This window comes from Coregonus clupeaformis, unplaced genomic scaffold (assembly GCF_020615455.1).
Source record: "Coregonus clupeaformis isolate EN_2021a unplaced genomic scaffold, ASM2061545v1 scaf3219, whole genome shotgun sequence".
NCBI lineage: Eukaryota > Metazoa > Chordata > Actinopteri > Salmoniformes > Salmonidae > Coregonus > Coregonus clupeaformis.
In genome coordinates, this window is record NW_025536673.1 from 40,001 (window position 1) to 52,583 (window position 12,583).

At 49.2% G+C, this 12,583-nt stretch overlaps 1 pseudogene; it reads right to left on the bottom strand.

Annotated features, from left to right (window-relative positions):
- The window catches only part of LOC121562018, a 35,039-nt pseudogene extending 24,092 nt beyond the window's left edge, over nt 1-10,947 (bottom strand).
- Between the last annotated feature and the right edge of the window lie 1,636 nt (nt 10,948-12,583).

Genomic DNA, 12,583 nt, shown 5'->3' on the forward strand with positions numbered 1-12,583 from the left:
CTGAACAGGCATATTCACGGTCACGCTCTCAAATGGTACACAGCTGTAGATTCTCGGAGGATTTGAGGGCCCATGCCAAACCTTTTCAACTTCCTGAGGGGGAAGAGGCGCCTTCTTCACAACTGCGCACGCGTGGACCAACTTTAAAGTTGCTTTTAGGTGATTTTGTATCACCGAGGACTTGAAGCTCTTGACCTAGAAACCTGACTTAACACTGTCAGGGAATGTTTTACACCCAATCACAGCCTGATTCAATGCCGATCGCGAGACCATCTTTTGAATCAGTAACGAGGTTGTACAGTATGGAAAGCCATTCGACGGGTCCAAAGAGACGACAGACCAGTACTTCCCCTATCCAGCCCCTTTACCACAACATTTAAAATAACTTAGAATCAGCCAATCGGGTGTAGAGGAGGGTAGGAGGGAGGGGCTACAGGTCAGTGGACAACACACGCCTGGCGTCAAGGCCTTCCTACAGCCCGAATAACAACATGAAAACAACACTGACACAATGAGTAACTGTGGTCAAGGTCCAGCTCATTTGTTCCGGTGATAGAACTGGGTGTCAAGACAGTTCTGTTCTCCTTATGGTTACCTTGGCTGGACAGGCAAGGCCGAGTCAGTCTGGAAAAGTCTCCTAGGAATTTTTAAGGACTTTGATCTCGAATATAACCTCTGTGGTGTGTCTTCTATACGCTGTCTCTGTGGTGTCTCTGTGGTGTCTCTCTATCGCTGTCTCTCTGTGGTGTGTCTTCTATACGCTGTCTCTGTGGTGTGTCTCTATACGCTGTCTCTCTGTGGTGTGCTTCTATACGCTGTCTCTGTGGTGTGTCTTCTATACGCTGTCTCTCTGTGAGTGTGTCTTCTGTCATACGCTGCTCTCTGTGGTGTGTCTTCTATACGCTGTCTCTCTGTGGTGTGTCTTTATACGCTGTCTCTCTGTGGTGTGTCTTCACCGCTGTCTCTGTGGTGTGTCTCTATCGCTGTTCTCTGTGGTGTGTCTTCTATCGCTGTCTCTCTGTGGTGTGTCTTGTCTATCTGTCTCTCTGTGGTGTGTCTTCTATACGCTGTCTCTCTGTGTGTGTCTCTATATCGCTGTCTCTGTAGTGTGTCTCTATAGTTGTCTCTCTGTGGTGTGTCTTCTATGTCGCTGTCTCTCTGTGTGTGTCTCTATAAGCTGTCTCTCTGTGGTGATGCTCACGCTGTCTCTGTGATTTGTGTCTCTGTGGTGTGTGTCTCTATCGCTTCTCTCTGTGGTTGTCTCTCTACGCTGTCTCGTAGTCTTCGTATACCTGTTCTCTGTGGTGTGTCTCTATACGTGTCTCTCTGTGGTGTGTCTCTGTCACTGTCTCTGTGGTGTGTCTCTATACGCTGTCTCTCTGTGGGTGTGTTCTATGATCGCTGTCTCTGTAGTGTGTCTTCTATAGTCTGTCTCTCGTGGTGTGTCTCTTATACGCTGTCTGTGGTGTGTCTCTATACGCTGTCTCTGTGGTGTGTCTCTATACGCTGTCTCTGTGGTCTGTCTCTATACGCTGTCTCTGTAGGTTCTCTCTATACGCTGTCTCTGGGTGTGTCTCTATACGCTGTCTCTCTGTGGTGTGTCTCTATACGCTGTCTCTCTGTAGGTGCTTCTTGTCTCTCTGTGGTGTGTCTTCTATACGCTGTCTCTCTGTGGTGTGTCTTCTAGGTACGCTGTCTCTCTGTGGTGTGTCTTCTATACGCTGTCTCTCTGTGGTTGTGTCTTTCTATACGCTGTCTCTCTGTGGTGTGTCTCTATACGCTGTCTCTCTGTGGTGTGTCTCTATAAGCTGTCTCTCTGTGGTGTGTATTCTATCTGTCTCTGTGGTGTGTCTCTAGCTGTCTCTCTGTGGTGTCGCTGTTCTCTGTGGTGTGTCTCTGTGGGTGTGTCTCTATATCGCTGTCTCTCTGTGGTGTTCTCTACGCTGTGTCTCTGTGGTGTCTTCTATACTGTCTCTGTGGTGTGTCTCTATACGCTGTCTCTCTGTGGTGTGTCTCTATATCGCTGTCTCTCTGTGGTGTGTCTTCTATACGCTGTCTCTCTGTGGTGTGTCTCATGTGTCTCTCTGTGGTGTGTCTCTCACGCTGCTCTCTGTGGTGTGTCTCTATACGCTGTTGTGGTGTCTCTCTTGTCCTCTGTGGGTGTCTTCAGTACGCTGTCTCTCTGTGGTGTGTCTTCTATACGCTGTCTCTCTGTGGTGTGTCTCATATCGCTGTCTCTCTGTGGTCTATGCTGTCTCTTGGTGTGTCTTCTATCAGCTGTCTCTGTGTGGTGTGTCTCTATCGCTGTCTCTCTGTGGTGTGTCTCTATATGCTGTCTCTCTGTGGTGTGTCTCTATATCGCTGTCTCTCTGTAGTGTGTCTTCTATACCTTCTCTCTGTGGTGTATCTCTATCCTTGTCTCTCTGGTGGTGTGTCTTCTATTCGCTGTCTCTCTGGTGGTGTGTCTTCTATACGCTGTCTCTCTGTGGTGTATCTCTATGCGCTATCTCTCTGTAGTGTGTCTCTATACACTGTCTCTCTGTGGGTGTGTATCTATATCGCTGTCTCTCTGTGGTGTGTCTCTATACGCTGTCTCTCTGGTGTGTCTCTCTATGGCTGTTCTCTGTGGTGTGTCTCTATACGCTGTCTCTCTGTGGTGTGTCTCTATAAGCTGTTCTCTCTGTGGTGTGTCTTCTATCGCTGTCTCTCTGTGGTGTGTCTCTATAAGCTGCATCTCTCTGTGGTGTGTCTCTCACGCTGTCTCTGTGGTGGGTCTCTGGGTGTGGTCTCTCGCTGTTCTCTGTGGTGTCTCTCTGTCTCTCTGTGTGTGTCTTCTATACGCTGTCTCTCTGTGGTGTGTCTCTATACGCTGTCTCTCTGGTGTGTCTCTATACGCTGTCTCTCTGTGGTGTGTCTCTATACGCTGTCTCTCTGTGGTGTGTCTCTATTACGCTGTCTCTCTGTGGTGTGTCTTCTATGCTTGTCTCTCTGTGGTGTGTCTCTATCACTGTCTCTCTGTGGTGTGTCTTCTATACGCTGTCTCTCTGTGGTGTGTCTCTATACGCTGTCTCTCTGTGGTGTGTCTTCTATACGCTGTCTCTCTGTGGTGTCTCTCTGTGGTGTGTCTCTATACGTGTCTCTCTGTGGTGTTCTTCTATACGCTGTCTCTCTGTGGTGTGTCTTCTATACGTGTCTCTCTGTGGTGTGTCTCTATTTGCTGTCTCTCTGTGGTGTGTCTCTATACGCTGTCTCTCTGTGGTGTGTCTTCTATCGCTGTCTCTCTGTGGTGTGTCTTCATACGCTGTCTCTCTGTGTGTGTGTCTCTTCGCTGTCTCTGTCGGTGTGTCTCTATACGCTGTCTCTCTGTGGTGTGTCTTCTACGCTGTCTCTCTGTGGTGTGTCTCTATGCGCTGCTCTCTGTGGTGTGTCTCTGTCGCTGTCTCTGTGCGTCTCTATAAGCTGTCTCTCTGTGGTGTCTTCTATATCGCTGTCTCTGGTGTGTCTCTATGCGCTGTCTCTCTGTGGTGTGTCTCTAGTACGCTGTCTCTGTGGTGTGTCTCTATGCTGTCTCTCTGTGGTGTGTCTCTACGCTGTCTCTCTGGTGTGTCTCTATACGCTGTCTCTCTGTGGTGTGTCTTCTATACGCTGATTCTCTCTGGGTGTGTCTCTATACGCTGTCTCTCTGTGGTGTGTCTCTATACGCTGTCTCTCTGTGGTGTGTCTTCTATACGCTGTCTCTCTGTGGTGTGTCTTCTACGCTGTCTCTCTTTCTCTACAAGCTGTCTCTCTGTGGTGTGTCTCTATCTCGCTGTCTCTCTGTTTCTCTGTAGTGTCTCTATACGCTGTCTCTGTGGTGTGTCTTCTTCCTGTCTCTCTGTGGTGTGTCTTCAGCCGCTGTCTCTGTAGTGTGTCTCTATAAGCTGTCTCTCTGTGGTGTGTCTCTGTACGCTGTCTCTCTGTGGTGTGTCTTCTGTCGCTGTGTCTCTGTGGTGTGTCTCTATGCTGTCTCTCTGTGGTGTGTCTCTATACGCTGTCTCTGTGGTGTGTCTCTATACGCTGTCTTTTGTCTCTGTGGTGTGTCTTCTATACGCTGTCTCTCTGTGGTGTGTCTCTCTATACGCTGTCTCTCTGTGGTGTGTCTCTATATCGCTGTCTCTCTGTGGTGTGTCTTCTATAAGCTGTCTCTCTGTGGTGGTGTGTCTCTACTTGCTTTCTCTGTGGTGTGTCTCTATCGCTATCTCTCTGTTGGGTGTGTCTCTCTACGCTGTCTCTCTGTGGTCTCTATTCTCTCTGTGGTGTGTCTCTCTATGCTGTCTCTCTGTGGTGTGTCTCTATACGCTGTCTCTCTGTGGTGTGTCTCTTAAGCTGTCTCTCTGTGGTGTGTCTCTCTATACGCTGTCTCTCTGTGGTGTATCTCTTCGCTGTCTCTCTGTGGTGTGTCTCTCTCGCTGTCTCTCTTTTCTCTGTGGTGTGTCTCTATACGCTGTCTCTCTGTGGTGTATCTACGCTGTCTCTCTGTGGTGTGTCTTCTATGCATTGTCTCTTTGGTGTGTCTCTATACGCTGTCTCTCTGTGGTGTGTCTCTCTACGCTGTCTCTGTGGTGTGTCGCTGTCTCTCTGTGGTGTGTCTCTATACGCTGTCTCTGTGTGTGTCTCTCTCAGTGTCTCTGTGGTGTGTCTCTATACGCTGTCTCTCTGTGGTGTGTCTTCTATACGCTGTCTCTCTCTGGTGTCTTCTATACGGCTGTCTCTCTGTGGTGGGTCTCCTCACGCTGCTCTGTGGTGTATGCTTCTATACGCTGTCTCTCTTTCTCTCTGTGGTGTGTCTCTACTCGCTGTCTCTCTGTGGTGTGTCTTCTATACGCTGTCTCTGTGGTGTGTCTTCATACGCTGTCTCTCTGTGGTGTGTCTTCTATATGCTGTCTCTCTGTGGGTGTGTACGCTGTCTCTCTGTGGTGTGTCTCTATACGCTGTCTCTGTAGTGTGGCTTCTAATCGCTGTCTCTTCGTGGTGTGTCTCTATACGCTGTCTCTCTGTGGTGTGTCTCTATACGCTGTCTCTCTGTGGTGTGTCTCTATAAGCTGTCTCTCTGTGGTGTGTCTCTATACGCTGTCTCTCTGTGGTGTGTCTCTATGTCGCTGTCTCTCTGTGGTGTGTCTCTCTATACGCTGTCTCTCTGTGGTGTGTCTCTATAAGCTGTCTCTCTGTGGTGTCTCTCTATACGCTGTCTCTGTGGTGTCTCTATAAGCTGTCTCTCTGTGGTGTGTCCCTCTGATTAAGCCCCTGTGTGTGTCTCTGTGGTGTGTCTCTATAGTGTCTCTTCTGTGGTGTGTCTTCACTGTCTCTCTGTGGTGTCTCTCTGTATACGCTGTCTCTCTGTGGTGTGTCTTCTATACGCTGTCTCTCTGGTGTGTCTCTATACGCTGTCTCTCGTGGTGTGTCTCTATACGCTGTCTCTGGTGGTTCTATAAGCTGTCTCTCTGTGGTGTGTCTCCGCTGTCTCTCTGTGGTGTGTCTCTCTATCGCTGTCTCTCGTGGTGTGTCTCTCTATACGCTGTCTCTGTGGTGTGTCTCTACGTCGCTGTCTCTCTGTGGTGTCTCTCTATACGCTGTCTCTCTGTGGTGTGTCTCTCTTGCGCTGTCTCTCTGTGGGTATTGTTCCTGTCTCTCTGTGGTGTGTCTCTATAGCATTTGTCTCTCTGTGGTGTGTCTCTATATGCTGTCTCTCTGTGGTGTGTCTCTATGATATATTGTCTCGTGGTGTGTCTTCTATGCTGTCTTCTCTGTGGTGTGTCTCTATATGCTGTCTCTGTGTGGGTGTGTCTTCTATACGCTGTCTCTCTGTGGTGTGTCTTCTATACGCTGTCTCTCTGTGGTGTGTCTCTATACGCTGTCTCTCTGTGAATTGTGTCTTCTATATGCTTTGTCTCTCGTGGTGTGTCTTCTATACGCTGTCTCTCTGTGGTGTGTCTCGCTTAGTGTCTCTCTGCCCATGGTGTCTTCTATACGCTTGTCTCTCTGTGGTGTGTCTCTACAAGCTGTCTCTCTTGTAGGTGTGTCTCTATACGCTGTCTCTCTGTGGGTGTGTCTCTATACGCTGTCTCTCTGTGGTGTGTCTCTATACGCTGTCTCTCTGTGGTGTTCTCTCTATATGCTGTCTCTCTGTGGTGTGTCTTCTATACGCTGTTCTCTCTGTGGTGTGTCTTCTACACGCTGTTCTCTGTGGTGTGTCTCTATTTAGACGCTGTCTCTCTGTGGTGTGTCTCTATACGCTGTCTCTCTGTGGTGTGTCTTCTATACGCTGTCTCTCTGTGGTGTGTCTCTATATGCTGTCTCTCTGTGGGTGTCTTCTTACGCTGTCTCTCTGTGGTGTGTCTCTCTGTGGTGTGTCTCTATAAGCTGTCTCTGTGGTGTGTCTCTCTACTGGCTGTCTCTCTGTGGTGTGTCTCAGGTGTCTCATACGCTGGTCTCTCTGTGGTGTCTCTCTGTACGTTGTCTCTCTGTGGTGTGTCTTCTATACGCTGTCTCTCTGTGGTGTGTCTTCTATACGTCGTCTCTCTGTGGTGTGTCTCTATACGCTGTCTCTCTGTGGTGTGTCTCTATACGCATGTCTCTCTGGGTGTGTCTTTCTTATACGCTGTCTCTCTGTGGTGTGTCTCTATACGCTGTCTCGGAAAAGGTCTGTATACGCTGTCTCTTCTGTGGTGTGTCTTCATAAGCTGTCTCTGTGGTGTGTCTTGTATACGCTGTCTCTGTGCGGTGTGTCTCTATATCGCTGTCTCTCTGTGGTGTGTCTCTCTATACGCTGGCTCTCTTAGTGGTGTGTCTTCTATAAGCTGTCTCTCTGTGGTGCTTCTATACGGTGTCTCTCTGTAGTTGTCTATCCTGTCTCTCTGTGGTGTCTCTCTATACGCTGTCTCTCTGTGGGTATGTGTCTTCTATACCTGTCTCTCTGTTGTGTCTGCTCGCTGCTCTGTGGTGTGTCTCTATAAGCTGTCTCTGTGGTGCGCTCTCTATACGCTGTCTCTCTGTGGTGTGTGTCTCTTACGCTGTCTCTCTGTGGTGTGTCTCTTATTGCTTGTGTCTCTGTGGTGTGTGTCTTATGCTGTCTCTCGCGGTGTGTCTCTGTACGCTGTCTCTGTTTCTGGTCTCTCTGTGGTGTGTCTCTATCTGTCTCTCTGTGGTGTGTCTTCTCTACGCTGTCTCTCTGTGGTGTGTCTTCATACCTTTGTCTGTCTGTGGTGTGTCTCTATACGCTGTCTCTCAGTGGTGTGTCTTTATATCGCTGTCTCTCTGTGGTGTGCTACGCTGGCTCTCTGTGGTGTGTCTCTATACGCTGTCTCTGTGGAGGGTGTCTCTGTGCTGTCTCTCTGTGGTGTGTCTCTGTCGCTGTCTCTGTGAAGTGTCTCTCTATACGCTGTCTCTCTGTGGTGTGTTCTTCTATACGCTGTCTCTCTGTGGTGTGTCTTCTGTGGCTGTCTCTCTGTGGTGTCTCTCTGTATGCTGTCTCTCTGTGGTGTGTCTCTATACGCTGTCTCTCTGTGGAGTGTGTCTTCTATATACGCTGTTCTCTGTGGTGTGGCTCTATGCTGTCTCTCTGTGGTGTGTCCTAAGCTCTCTGTGGTGTGTCTTCTGTACGCTGTCTCTCTGTGGTGTGTCTCTATACGCTGTCTCCGTGGTGTCTCTCTATGCGCTGTCTTCTCTGTGGTGTCTCTCTGCTCCCTGTCTCTCTGTGGTGTGTCTAATACGCTGTCTCTCTGTGGTGTGTCTTCTATACGCTGTCTCTGTGGTGTGTCTTCTATACGCTGTCTCTCTGTGTGTGTCTTCTATACAAGGCTCTCTCTGTGGGTGTCTTCTATACGTCTCTTCTGTGGGTGTGTCTTCTACACTACTGTCTCTCTGTGGTGTGTCTCTATACGCTGTCTCTCTGTGGTGTGTCTTCTATACGCTGTCTCTCTGTGGGTGTCTTCTAGCGCGTTGTCTCTCTGTGGGTGTCTCTATCCTGTCTCTCTGTGGGTGTGTCTCTATACGCTTGTCTCTCTGTGGTGTGGTCTCTATAAGCTGTCTCTCGTGGTGTCTCTACACGCTGTCTCTGTGTGTTTCTCTATACGCTGTCTCTCTGTGGTGTGTCTTCTATATGCTGTCTCTGTGGTGTGTGTTCCACATACGCTGTCTCTCTGTAGGTCTCTATCTACGCTGTCTCTCTGTGGTGTTCTCTATACGCTGTCTCTCTGTGGTGTGTTCTCTATAAGCTGTCTCTGTGGTGTGTCTCTATACGCTGTCTCTCTGTGGTGTGTCTTCTATAGCTGTCTCTCTGTAGTGTGTCTTCTATTCGCTGTCTCTCTGTGGTGTGTCTCTATTCGCTGTCTCTCTCTGTAGTTTGTCTCTATACGCTGTCTCTCTGTGGTGTCTCTATACGCTGTCTCTCTGTGGTGTGTCTCTATCATTTTGTCTCTGTAGACTGTCTCTATCACGCTGTCTCTCTGTGGTGTGTCTCTATTCGCTGTCTCTCTGTGGTGTCTCTATCACGCTGTCTCTCTGTGGTGTCTCTATCCTTTGTCTCTCTGTGAATTGTCTCTATTCGCTGTCTCTCTGTGGTGTGTCTCTATACGCTGTCTCTCTGTGGTGTCTCTATTCGCTGTCTCTCTGTGGTGTGTCTCTGCTCGGCTGTCTCTCTGTGGTGTCTCTATGCCCTTTGTCTCTCTGTGGTGTGTCTCTATACGCTGTCTCTCTGTGGTATGTCTTCTATATGCTGTCTCTCTGTGGTGTAACTTCTCAGCTGTCTCTCTGTAGTATGTCTTCTCATGTCTCTCTGTGGTGCTGTCTCTCTTCTGTGTCTCTCTGTGGTGTGTCTCTGTCGCTGTCTCTCTGTGGTGTGTCTCTGCTCGCTGTCTCTCTGTGTGGTGTCTCTCTGTCGCTGTCTCTCTGTGGTGTGTCTCTCTATACGCTGTCTCTTGGTGTCTCTCGCTGTCTCTCTGTGGTGTGTCTCTATTCGCTGTCTCTCTGTGGTGTGTCTTCTATATGCTGTCTCTCTACGGTGTGTCTTCTATTCGCTGTCTCTCTGTGGTGTGTCTCTATGCGCTGTCTCTCTACAGATTTTGTGTCTCTCTCGCTGTCTCTCTGTGGTGTGTCTCTCTACTCCTTTCTCTCTGTGGTGTGTGTCTTCTATCGCTGTCTCTGTGAGTGTCTCTCGCTGTCTCTCTGTGGTGTGTCTCTCTGTCTGGCTGTCTCTCTGGTGTGTCTTCCTATTCGCTGTCTCTCTGTGGTGTGTCTCTCTCTCACAGCTGGTCTCTGCCGTGTGTCTTTTGTCGCTGTCTCTGTGGTGTGTCTCTATACGCTGTCTCTCTGTGGTGTCTCTCTATACGCTGTCTCTCTGTGGTGTGTCTCTATACGCTGTCTCTCTGTGGTGTGTCTTCTGTGCGCTGTCTCTCTGTGGTGTGTCTTCTTATGCTGTCTCTCTGTGGTCTGTCTCTGTTCGCTGTCTCTCTGTGGTGTGTCTCTCTATTCGCTGTCTCTCTGTGGTGTCTCTCTGTGGTGTTGTCTCTATACGCATGTCTCTCTGTGGTGTCTCTGTCGCTGTCTCTCAATTTTGTGTCTCTATTCGCTGTCTCTCTGTGGTGTGTCTCTATCGGCTGTCTCTCTGTGGTGTGTCTCTCTATACGCTGGTCTCTGTGGTGTGTCTCTATACGCTGTCTCTCTGTGGTGTGTCTCTGTACGCTGGTCTCTGTGGAGTGTGTCTTCTTTTCCCTTTTGTCTCTCTGTGGTGTGTCTCTCTATACGCTGTGTCTCGGTGTCTCTCTGTGGTGTCTCTCTACTCTCGCTGTCTCTCTCTGTGGTATGTCTCTATCGCTGTCTCTCTGTGGTGTGTCTCTGTTCGCTTTGTCTCTGTGGTGTGTCTTCTATCTACGCTGTCTCTCTGTGGTGTGTCTCTATACGCTGTCTCTCTGTGGTGTGTCTCTATTCGCTGTCTCTCTGTGGTGTGCTCTCTATTCGCTGTCTCTCTGTGGTGTGTCTCTATACGGCTGTCTCTCTGTGGTGTGTCTCTATATTCGCTGTCTCTCTGTGGTGTGTCTTCTATACGCTGTCTCTGTGGTGTATCTTCTGTTCGCTGTCTCTCTGGTGTGTCTTCTATACGCTGTCTCTCTGTGGTGTGAAAATGCTTCTATACGCTGTCTCTGTGGTGTGTCTCTATACGCTGTCTCTCTGTGGTGTGTCTCTATCAGCTGTCTCTCCTGTGGTGTGTCTTCTATTCGCTGTCTCTGTGGTGTGTCTCTATACGCTGTCTCTCTGACAGTGTGTGCTTCTATACGCTCTGTCTCTCTGTGGTGTGTCTCTATACGCTGGTCTCTCTGTGGTGTGTCTATCGTCTCTCTGTGGTGTGTCTCTCGCTGTCTCTCTGTGGTGTGTCTCTATATATATGCTGTCTCTGTGGTGTGTCTCTATAAGCTGTCTCTCTGTGGTGTCTCTCTATATGCTGTCTCTGTGGTGTGTGGTTTGCCTTGTGAGGGCATGGACTCAAAGAAGATGGATGTAGCAGAGATCTTGTATCCGTCCGCGGCCGTGTGTCCAGGTGACCTCCATCAGGTAGGTCCAGACCCATGATCCGCCCATGAGGCTCCGCATTAGCCGTGTGCACAGCAAGAGATTAACAGAGCCTAGAAACACAAAAACCGCCAAGTTAGCCACTTGCTTGACTGCTGAGCTGGCCTGGTTCCACCTCTACCAAGTTAGCAGGGACACCACACATTGCAACCCCACTGGCCTGGTTCCACCTCTGCAGAAGTTAGCAGGAGACACCCACACAGCCGCACTGAGCTGGCCTGGATTTCCTGCTCTACCCAAGTTGGCAGGAGACACCACACAGCTGTATTCAGGCTGGCCTGGTTCCTCCACCAAGTTGGCAGGAGACACCCACGCAGCTGTCACTGAGCTGGCCTGGTTCCCCATCCACGCAAGTTGGCAGGGCCACCACACAGCCTTCTTTTCTGTTCTGGTTTCACCTCTACCAGAAGTTAGCAGGAGACACCACACAGCCTATGCTGAGCTGGCCTGGTTCCCACATCCACCCAGGTGCTTGGAGACACCCGCAGCTATGCTGAGCTCTCTGTGTAGTGTGTGTGTGTGTCTCTTCGTAGTGTGGCCTTTGTCTCTGTGTATTGTGTGTCTCTGTGTGGTATGTGTGTCTCTCTTTGTGTAGTGTGTCTCTCTGTGTGGTGTAGTATATAAGTAGTGTGTGTCTGTGTAGTGTCTCTCTCTGTGTAGTGTGTCTCTCTGTGTAGTGTGTGTCTCTTCGTGAGTGTCTTTATCTGTGTGGTGTACTCTCTGTGTAGTGTGTGTGTGTCTCTGTGTAGTGTGTGTGTCTCTCTGTGTAGTGTGTGTCTCTGTGTAGTGTGTGTGTGTGTCTCTGCGTAGTGTGTTGTGTAGTGTGTGTGTCTCTCTGTGTAGTGTGTTCTGTGGTGTGTGTGTGTGTGTGTGTCTCGTGTGTCTGTGTAGTGTGTTCTATATTTAGTGTGTCTCTCCCTTTATTGAGTGTGTCTATTAGTAGTGTGTGTCTGTGAGTGTGTCTCTCTGTGCTTAGTGTGTGTGCCTCTGTGTAGTGTGTGTGGTCTCTGTGTAGTGTGTGTCTCTGTGAGTTGTGTGTGTCTGTGTGAGTGTGTCTCTCTGTGTAGTGTGTGTATGTGTCTTTTTAAATTTGTGTCTGTGTAGTGTGTCTCTCTGTGTGTGTGTGTGTGTCTGTGTAGTGTGTCTCTTGTGTAGTGTGTGTCTCTGTGTAGTGTGTGTTTCTGTGTAGTGTGTCTCTCTGTGGGTGTCTCTCTGTGTAGTGTGTGGTCTCTGTGTTGGCGTGTGTCTGTAGTGTGTCTCTCTGTAGTGTGTGTGTATGTGTCTCTTTGTTGTGTGTGTCTGTGTAGTGTGTCTCTGTGTAGTGTGTGTGTATGTGTCTCTGGCGTTGCTTGTGTCTTGTAGTGTGTCTCTTTTTGTAGTGTGTGTGTGTCTCTGCGTGGTGTGTGTCTGTGGTGTGTCTCTCTGGTATTGTGTGTCTCTCTTTGTAGTGTCTCTCTGTGTGGTGTGTCTGTGTAGTGTGTCTCTTTGTAGTGTGTGTGTATGTGTCTCTGCGTAGTGTATTGTCTGTGTATGTGTCTCTCTGTGTAGTGTGTGATGTGTCTTTTTTTGCATTGAGTGTGTGTGTCTCTGCGTGAGCTGTGCCTCATAATGTAGTGCTGTCTCTCTGTGTTGGTGTGTATGTCTCTTGTGTGGTGTGCTTTATGTCTCTTTGTGTGAGCACTTGTGTGCGTAGTGTGTCTGTGAGTGTGTCTCTCTGTGTAGTGTGTGTGTGTCTCTCTGTGTAGTGTGTATGTGTCTCTGTGTAGTGTGTGTATGTGTCCCATAATGTGCAAGCATGTCTCTCTGTGTAGTGTGTGTGTAGGTCTCTTGTAGTGTGTGTGTGTGTGTCTCTGTGTTACCTGAGTATGGCTGTGCATTGTTGCCTTTTCAGCGTCAGTGCGTGAGCTCAAATCTCCTCTTACAACTTTGGACGCTCCAACTCACATCTACATGTTCGTACCTCGTAATATCTACACACACA